Source organism: Syzygium oleosum, unplaced genomic scaffold (genome assembly GCF_021117445.2).
Source record: "Syzygium oleosum isolate NSW1041296 unplaced genomic scaffold, Sole_v2.1 Sole_v2.32, whole genome shotgun sequence".
NCBI classification, from domain to species: Eukaryota; Viridiplantae; Streptophyta; class Magnoliopsida; order Myrtales; family Myrtaceae; genus Syzygium; species Syzygium oleosum.
Window position 1 is genome coordinate 2,579,811 of NW_026607516.1, and position 8,065 is coordinate 2,587,875.

At 40.4% G+C, this 8,065-nt stretch overlaps 1 pseudogene; it reads left to right on the plus strand.

Annotated features, from left to right (window-relative positions):
• The first annotated feature begins 2,162 nt into the window (after positions 1 to 2,162).
• On the plus strand, positions 2,163 to 7,510 carry LOC115665082 (U-box domain-containing protein 33-like; annotated as a pseudogene).
• Positions 7,511 to 8,065: the final 555 nt, after the last annotated feature.

Sequence of the window (8,065 nt, forward strand, 5' to 3'; positions counted from 1 at the left end):
AACACTCCAAACTTATATCTATATAACACATTTACCTTCTTTTAAGGTTTCATTAGATGATTTTTCAGCCCAAAAAATATCTTTTAAATTCATATTTACACTGTTTACTTTCTAGCATCCATTTACGCAGATTTTTAATGGCTCTCATTGACAAGACTTTTAGGAGCGTAAATGTGTCACACAGTTATAAATTTATAATTTGTGATGTCACAAAAAAAAATTAGGGTAAATATGTCACAGTGAACATAATTTAGGGTTTTTGGTAGTTTTTGTCCTAATAGAAAAGTGCAAGGAAGTCTACTCCGAGATGGTGTTTTGGCAAGAAAATAACTCAAAAGAGACAAAATTACAGCATATATTATTGATACGATAACATGATATTGCGAAATTAATATTGTTTGCTTCGAATTATCTGTTAAGTATCTCTTTTAAGATTTTGCAGCTCAACAAAGTACTTAAAACCATTTGTGATATAATTATCCGTGTGTAGATTTGGGTTGTCATTTTCCCTAATCATTTAAAATTAAAATATCTCTAATTGTTAATATTCTCATTAGAAAAGTAGAAGTCTTTTTAATCCCAAAGCTATAAGTCTCCTTCCGACCTTTTTGTCTCCTTCCAAATTTTCGCAGAAGCAGAAAGCGTAGAAGATGAGGCCAATTTCTTTGATTGGATTGCTTGGACTAACGATCACGTCAGCCAATTTCAACTGCGGCTGATGCATATATAGATTTTTCTCCCGCCCAATCGGGAAAAATAAGTAAATCAATCCCACGAGGTCTTTCAATTGACACAGAGATGTCCCATTGACTAAGTGTAGACTCGTACATTGAAAAGTCTATAACGGCAACCTAAGGAAAATTATCAAAAAAGTTACGACCTTATTATAATTATGCCAAATTTAATTTTAAACTTTTTTTTGTTATCAATAGAGTCCTAAACTTTTTGCATTTGTGTTAATTCAGTCCATCTAATCAATTTTAGTCGTAAATCGTTGACATAGACATCGGTCGTCTTACGTGACGTGACCAATATTAACGTGAGTGACCGACCGATCGTCAAAACTTGGCGAGGGCCGGCAAGGGCGAGGCTCGTCATCGCCGAGCTGGCAAGGTTGACCTCTCCCAGCCATGGTGAGACTCGCCCTCGCCAGTGGCGAGCGAGGTCAACCTCACTGGCCCTCGCCTCTGGCCAATTGTCGAGGTCTGACGACTGGCAAAGGAAGAAGGGAAGAAAAACAGAAGAAAGAGAAAGAAAAAGAAAGGAAAAATAAAAAAATAAAAAAAATTCGAAAAAATATTAAAATATTATTTATAATTGTCCATGTCAGCGTCGGTCGCGCCATGTAAAATTGCTGACATCCATATCAACGATTTCCGGCCAATTTAAATTAGCACAAAAGCAAAAGATTTAGGACTTAATTGAAAAAAAAATATTTATGATTGAATTGACACAATTACAGTAAATTTAAAACATTTTTGGTAATACTCTCTGGCAACCCTAGTAGCATCTTTCAAGAAGCTCCTTGCTCGAAGAAATTCGGATAAGAATGCGCTCACGATAACCACCAAAAGCTTGCGTCATCATTGATGAAGAAATAAAGAAGCATTTTTCATTCCAAAAAATATCATCTTATGTAATTTTGTTTAAAGAAGTAAGTTAACCATTTCAAATCTCGATACTCTTATTGATGACACATGATGCAACTATTTGATAAATATCTTTAAAGTTTTTTTTTAGGATCCACGACTTTCGATTATTTTGCATACATTTTGGGTCAAGTTATCGGAGATCTCACTTTGTGTCCATTGATCGTTCCCTAGTTGACGATTCATTTGATTCTACAATATACTGCTTCTTATGAATATAATGTTTTTTTTTAATTCCAAAAACAGAACTGGCTCGAACTTAAATACTAGAAGAATTTTCAAACTTAATACAGGACATTGACAGGGATCGATTATGCTCGGACACGGTTCAATTTTGTTAATATAGTACCTAACTTTTCGGGACCCGCCGAGAAATTGCTCCCTCGTTACCCGTTGAAAGAGACTTTCCGTTGGTTTCGTGGTATGTGCTGTCCGGACTACCAAGCCATTAGCACAAGCGAAATCTTTATAAGAGGCTACCCACTTCACTTCGTTTACGTTCTCAGGGAGTTCCCATGTCTTGCTTTATGTTTCTCTCTCCCTTGTCTTCTCTCACTAGCTAGCTATCTCCCCTCAGGACATTCCTGAGTTTGTTCCCGTCAATTTTTGTTAGAGTCGTCGTCCTCATCGCCTTTCTTAACACACGTCGATATGGCCATGGTTGATCCAATTAGACTTCCCGAGTTTGGAGTCCTGGCGATCATGCCGAGCGTTCGTGGGGTCGCATCTGAACAGGCGACGCCAGTGCTTGAAGACAAGATTTATGTTGCGGTCGGGAAGGATGTGAAAGAGAGCCAATCGAAGCTTGTTTGGACGGTGCATCAATTAGGAGGCAACTTCAAGATCTGTATCATTCATGTCCTAGTTCCTTCACGGAGGATCCCCATGGGTAAGTCAACGCTTTTTCTTCTGTTTTCTGTGCATATTTCCATCCACCGATGTTAGCTATCATTTGTTGCTAGAAGAGTTTTATTCATGGTGAAAATAAGAAGTTACCATGCTCGCATGGATATAATACACGGATCTTCCATGATGGACAATGGCTGTGCAATAGATTAAAATTCCCTTCGAGGGTTTTTGCGGTGTTCTTTCTGGCAACCAATTAAAATAATTGTGCTGTTAATTTGCCTTTGGTTTGCAGGAGGCCTGGGTGCAGGAATCCCCGCGAGCTCGGTGAACGAGATAGTGTTGAAAGACCACAGAGAAAAGGAGAGGATAAATATGCATAAGCTCTTGGATAACTACCTGCTGGTTTGTGAACAAAAGGGGGTATATTTACTTTCTTCTTCTTTTTCTTCCTCTTCTTCTAGATGATTAATTGACCTGGTTGATGACTTCTTAACAAAGTGATAGTGAATCACACAGACATTAATTAATGTTGATGCGTGGCACAAGTTTACATGACTATATATGCTTCTTCATTTAGAGAGGAGGATAATAATGAAGTAAATTTTTTGATATATTGGTTAATAGGTACAAGCAGAGGAAGAGTACATAGAATCGGACAGCGTTGAAAAGGGGACTGTGGAGCTCATACGTTTGCATGGGATCAGAAAACTTGTAATGGTGCAGCATCAGACAACCGCTATTTCAAGTACGTACAAGAACAAGAAGACATGCCCACATGGTTCATGGACTTATTCATTCCACATCTATCCTCTTCATAAATAAAATGACGTGCGTGTTTGGATCCTTGATTGCAACATTAAAACCGATGCTTATTTCTTTTTTAATCTTTAAAGATGTGTTGCACATGTCTGATCTTTCAGGAAACCTGATAGCCCTTCTCGAACGCAATGTCATAGTTCGCTCTGAGTCCATCACTATACATCATGTATTACGAATCAGTCTTAATTTCCTACAGAGTGAAAAAATGAAGAAGATAAAAACCAGTGACATATCGTTCTGAGAATTGAAAAGTCTCGTGTTGTGTCTACAAGTTTTTGTTTGGTATTATCTGCATTACACCAAATTAATTCACTGCCTTCTCTGGTTTCTGCAGGAGGATGACAGAAATCAAGTCCAAGGAAGCCATCTTTGTTCGCGATAAAGGGCACATTTCTTGTCACATTTGGTTTATCTGCGATAGGCACCTCATTGACACAAGGTTATCCTTCAACTTCTTTACGTTCAAATTTGTCTCCTTCAAAACAATCGAATGCCCACGAAGGGTGTTAGTGAAATCAATAGAATGCACCTCATAGTTGACTGCCATAACAGACCTAGAATTTTAGGTTGGGATGAAGCTGGGACAAATAATTTTCTTCCTGTTGTGCATTACACCTTCTTTCTTTGAATGATATGGCTAAATACTTCGGAAGCTTTGGGCTGGGAGCCCATAGCAAATCAGTTTCCCTAGATCCACTTGTGTATAGTTGGCTCATAACACAATGGATCAAATTTTAGAATGAAATTGAGCACAAGTTGGAATGTTTATGGGCTCGGAGTCTTGGTACGGACGGTCAATTTTATAGAGTGATGTGACAATTTTGGCTTCACCATAAACTTGTTTTCATTCCTTGTCAATATAGCTAGGGAAGCTCGGACGTTTCAAGCGTTTGCAGAAGTTCCTACTAATGCACCTTTGCCGACGACTCTGGATCCTGGAGCCGGAAAGTCAATTCTCTCGAAATCACAATCCACCCCACTGCAGAGGAGTGGTACGGCGAAGTTGAGCAATCCATTTCAAGACATTCTGAGAAGAGCGTTCTCCTCGAACACCAACCGACGTGCAGTGATGCCAATAGCTTCTTCTTCCTCAGATAGCTCTCCAGAGCAGCCTAATGCGGCCAGCATGCTGGAGAGGCAAGATACTTTCCAAGAACTTGAACCAGTTTCAACAAGTCTTCCCCATCGTACGCAGTTGATTCAGTCGGTCTATCATACTGGCCAGTCATCAATTTCCAACACTCTGGTATGTGCACAATAACATAACGGATTGTCGTTTTCATGTTCTCTAGCCAGGAAGCCATGTCTCTAGCTTTGCTTGTCCTATTTTATAGCGAAGAATATCTTATTCTTTGTCCTCAAAAGGAATATTTCAACTTTAGCTCATTGTAACAGGATATGAATGAAAACTGTTGCGGAAGCCAAGCGATCGAACAATAAAATTGACAGAATAAGAAAATAAATCGGACACCAGATTTACGTGGTTCGGTCGTAGCGACCTACGTCCACGGGGAGAGCAGCACGGAATTCCACTATAGATCAAGCGATACAACGGAGATTACAATCACACTCGAGTCACTCAAACACTCTAAGTATTTCCCAAGCCCCAATTACACCCGATAACTCACGCAATGTTTAGCCCCACAATTCCTCACGAAATAATCTCTCAATCTCGCAAAAGAATTATACACAAATCTTAACACAAGATTTACGCTTGAACACTAATTCTTCTTGGATGTAATTCACGAACGAGAATCCACGGAAACACCCACCGCCAAGCACTCACGAACGTCTTCACGTCAACCGCGGCGCTTCAAGACTTCTTTATCAACAATGGCGCATCAAGACTTCTTCTTCTTGCGGCCAAGTTCAAGAATATATATGTATATATTTGTATGCCCACGTACAGTGGCCGACTCCAACTTGGAAAGAGATTCCATGCGGTCAACAAGTCCAAGTTTGGACTTTCCTATTTCTTCTTTCTTTGGCAGACCGTGACTCCCACTAAAATTAGGAAAGAATAAATATTCATTCTATTTTCCTTTTCTTTTGTTTGCTGCCAACTCTTGCATATTAGGAAAGCAAATTTCCAAAATTTCCTTTTGCTCGATTTTGGACGTCCGCAAAATACCAATTCCGAATATTCAGATTTTCGCTTTGGGCTTAAACTCGAGACATATTTTCAACATGAAAACAATGCACGAGAAGTGCTTGAGGAGCGAGTGACGACTTGTGCTGATGCGGAAGTAGATATCATCAAAGCTGGGCCAAAGGATCCCAGGAAGGTAAAATGTCGATATAATAACTGGAAAGCTTTGCTATATATCGACTCAGACGCTCTGATTTTTGTAAATTACTCATTTTAGAAGTGGAATTTTTCTACTACTTTTACTCAAGTCTGATTGTTGAGGACCATTCCGAACTCCCTGGAAACAATTCATCCTAAAATGTAACACATAGATACCATGTATGACATAATTTACATGAAGATTAAGATGATTTCCTGACTTGTGGCAACAAATAAACGATAAACTATTGATTGTAGTATTATGGGTAAGCTTTAAGTGGAAGTATCTGCAGAGATTATATGCTGATAAGTTGGAGGAAGAACTTGAGAAGATGAAGGGTCAGCGAGACCAAGTGATGGAAGAACTTCGCATTGCCCAGGCCCAGAAATCACAGCTCGAGAACCAATTCGTGGAGACCAACCAGAGCAGAAAGGAGTTGGAGCTGAAAATCATTGCGAACGACGAAATGTTGCAGACTTTTAGACAAGAGCGAGAGCTGTTGCAGATTGACCTCGAGAACGCACTCCAAAAGGCTGAAGAGGTGAGCAGAAGAAAAGGAGATTCCTCAGGCACAAAGTACTTCTCTGAGTTCTCCAAGAATGAAATTGCGGAAGCTGCGCAGAACTTCGACCTATCCTTGAAAATCGGAGAAGGTGGTTTCGGGAGCGTGTATAGAGGTTTCCTTCGACATACGCTGGTGGCTATAAAGATCATGAAATTTCCTAGCATGCAAGGTTCACAAGAATTTCAACAGGAGGTAAGAATTCTCGTGTATCCTCTACTTGTTTTCATGTTTTCTCTAAATCAAATTAAGAATGATAAAAATATATAAAGACTGGTTCATCACTAAGTAAATTTGTTTTCCACAATAATACCACTATGGCATCAGGAATTCACTGTAAAAGGACATTACTCACAGTGATCGAGAACATCATTGTTGATCATCGAACTCTTAATTGAATATCTCACAGGTGGATGTGTTGAGCAAGGTGAGGCATCCTAATCTCATCACGCTCATTGGCGCTTGTCCCAAGCCCTGCACTCTTGTTTACGAATATATACCAAACGGTAGCCTCGAAGACTGGCTCCACAGCAGCAACAGGGCGAAGCAGCTGCCGTGGCGAGCACGAATAAGCATCGCCACGGAGCTCTGCTCTGTCCTGGCCTTCCTCCACTCTTACAAGCCTCACAGCATCGTCCATGGGGACGTCAAACCGGGGAACATCCTACTGGATGCACACCTCGTGAGCAAGCTCAGCGATTTCGGCATCTGTCGACTGCTGTCCGGCGGCGAGCGGTCGAGCAACAACACCACCGTCGTGTACCCGACCAACCCGAAAGGGACCTTCGGGTACATGGATCCCGAGTTCCTCGTCACGCAAGAGCTTACGAAGAAGTTCGACGTTTATTCTTTCGGGATTATACTGCTTGAGTTATTGACGAGGAGACCCGCCTTGGGAATAGCGAACGTAGTGCAAAGGGCAATTCGCGCAGGGACTTTGGAGGAAATCTTGGATCCATTGGCTGGAGATTGGCCCTATGAGCTGGCCAAGGAGTTGACTCATTTGGCTTTGAGATGCTGCGCGATGAGCAGAAGGGATAGGCCGGATCTCCGGTCAGACGTGTGGACGGTGTTCGAATCGGTCGGAGCTTCCTATCGATTAACCTAGACTCTTGAATACTCAGGAATTGAGCGATATACACATTTGGATGTGTACTTTGAACTTCAAGTAATTTGACTTTCCGGGTCATGTGTGGCGGTCGACGGCGAGTACCGGCCAGTTTGTGTGTATGTACATACATAGGTCTTTTGCTACGTCATGTATTGAGTTATCTTGTTGAAAGTTCTTCCAGTATGTACCCACCATTGTTCTTATGAATAGATTTTTTCGTGTGCATCAAGTACATGGACAGTGAGTTGGGATTTTGCTTAATTATATGCAGAATCAGATCCACATATAGAGCAGCAAGCAAATTTAATGCCCTCTTATGCTGTTCAGTCCTATTAAATCCACTTCACTTCCATGAACAATTTCTCGTGGAAAATATACAATTCTCTGAATCTTTCCTATCCTTTACGTGCTAGACTTTCATTCTCTTATTTCCACTTGAATTTCTATCTCTATGTTCTTGACTTTAGGGAATATTACGGCTAGTATTCTTCACCCACTTTCGTCTCCTCCATATTTAACCCTAAGAGTGTTGTCAATAGTTACATGTTACTATATTATTGGAGCGGGCAAGTAAATTTGGCCTACCTAATCTTATGTTAAAGATGAAAATATGATTTAATGCTCTTATCATATATTACTTATTTAATACCTATAAGCAGCCAATTCAAACAAAGATCATGATAAAATTCCAATGTCCACGTAGTAGGGGTGAGCGGTTTCAAGTTCCTTACAGGTTCCTTATTTTTTGAAATCTAGAACCTACCCGTCAGAATATGGAACCTGGAAC